The sequence below is a fragment of the Arachis duranensis genome, chromosome 6 (genome assembly GCF_000817695.3).
Source record: "Arachis duranensis cultivar V14167 chromosome 6, aradu.V14167.gnm2.J7QH, whole genome shotgun sequence".
Lineage (NCBI taxonomy): Eukaryota > Viridiplantae > Streptophyta > Magnoliopsida > Fabales > Fabaceae > Arachis > Arachis duranensis.
This window is the reverse complement of record NC_029777.3, coordinates 81,348,484-81,350,701: the sequence shown is the minus strand read 5'-3', so window position 1 is coordinate 81,350,701 and position 2,218 is coordinate 81,348,484.

The window sequence follows — 2,218 nt, the reverse complement described above, 5'->3', positions numbered from 1 at the left end:
TATTCACAGTATTCGGACCGATCTCTCCCTGCCCTCTTGTGTTTTAGCGGTCGGGGCGGTGGGATCTTTTCGGTGTGGCATACTTCTCTGTAGATGTCTACCAGGGAGACTCGGAGGGGGGTGTAGTTGTGGTATTTCCGTGGCTTGTCCGAGTTGGTTTCTTCTTTCTTTCTCTGTTCCCGATCTTGATCTCGGAGTGGGTAGGTTGATTCCTTCCTAGAAGAGTCTCTTAGCTGGGAGGTTTCCTCCATGTTGATATATTTTTCTGCCCGCTCCTGTACCTCGTATAGGGAGGTCGGGTATCGTTTGGATAGGGATTGGCTAAACGGTCCCTCTTTTAGGCCGTTTGCTAGTCCCATGATGGCTGCTTCAGTGGGCAAGTGTTGTATGTCCAGGCAGGCTTTGTTGAATCGCTCCATGTATTCTCGGAGAGTTTCTTGGTTACCTTGTTTGATCCCGAGTAGACTGGGGGCATGTTTTGTCTTGTCCTTTTGAATAGAGAACCTTGTTAGGAATTTTTTGGTTAGGTCTTCGAAGCTGGTGATTGATCTTGGTGGCAGGTTGTCGAACCACTTCATGGCTGACTTGGTGAGGGTGGTGGGGAAGGCTTTGCACCGAGTCGCGTCGGAGGCGTCGACTAGGTACATTCTGCTTCTGAAGTTGCTGAGGTGGTGACTCGGATCGGTGGTGCCGTCGTAGAGGTCCATGTCGGGTGGTTTGAAGTTTCGCGGTACCTTTTCCTTCATGATCTCTTGCGTGAAGGGATCATGGTTGCCTTCGGTGGTGGTGCCGCGTTCTGTCCGGTCTTTCAGGTTGGCCTCTATTTTCCGCAGTTTTTCTTCTAATTCTCTGCGCTTTCGAGTCTCCCTTCTCAGATCTTGTTCAGTTTCTTTCTGCTTCTTTATGTCCTCTTCGAGTTGTTTCAGTCGGCCTTGTTGTGCTCGGACTGCTTCTAGAATTTCCGAGCTCTTCTCTCTTTCGGAATTTTGTGGGTCCTTGTTTGGGGGTGATGTTTTTGGGCGATTCTGTTTGTTTCCTCCTGGAGTACGGGGTGATAGAGGGCTGTCTGGTCGTTCTCCGGTGTCAATAATTTCCGAGCTCTTCTCTCTTTCGGAATTTTGTGGGTCCTTGTTTGGGGGTGATGTTTTTGGGCGATTCTGTTTGTTTCCTCCTGGAGTACGGGGTGATAGAGGGCTGTCTGGTCGTTCTCCGGTGTCAATTTCGTCCTCTTGTTCAGATGTAGCGTGCTCATCGTTGAGAGGGTTGTCCGCCATGGTAGAGGGATGACTTTCCAGGTCCCCGGCAACGGCGCCAATGTTCCGAGGGTTTGCCTGAAACGTGCAGCTCGGTCGTCTGGAGAGGCCCGAGGTGGGGGTCCGGTGACCCGAGCTTGATATGCGGACTGGTTGGTGGTTGTACCTGCAATGACACTCCGATGCTTAAGTTAGCATGGGTCCAAGCAGATATGTGTAGATGTGGAATGAATGCCATACCTGGGTGCTCCAGTGTATTTATAGTAGTTGGCCGTGATCTTCCCTGGATAAGATATTCTTATCTTATCTTATCTTTGGGAGTTTTATCTCTATCTTTGTGGAACCGCCTTTTCTAGGCCTTTTCGGCCTTTAGGTTTGGGCTGCGTTCCTTTTGGTGGGCCTTCCTTGCTCTTTTGTCCGAGGTCCGACCTGTAGGTGTGAGCTTAACCACAAGGTCGGACCTCTTACGGGTTTGCTGAGTTGGAGGACCCCGGTCAGGGTATGAACAGCTGGCGTTCGACGCCAGAACAGAGCATTGATCTAGCGTTGAACGTCAGAAACAAGCAGCATCCTGGCGTTTGAACGCCAGGAATATACCCTGAGGAGAGCTGGCGCTGAACGCCTAGAAACAAGCATGGAACTGGCGTTCAATGCAAGAAACATGCTGCAATTGGGCATTGAACGCCCAAAATAAGCATCAATTTGGCGTTTAAACGCCAGAATTATATGCAAAGGCATTTTACATGCTTATTTGGTGCAGAGATGTAAATTCTTGACACCTCAGGATCTGTGGACCCCACAGGATCATCCCAGGATCTGTGGACCCCACAGGATCCCCACCTACCTCAACTCACCTTCTCTCCTCTTCTTCACATTCATCCTCTCTTTCCCAAAAACCCTTTACCAATCACCTCAATCTCTCTTTCCAATTACCCCCCTTCACCACTCACATCCATCCACTCTTT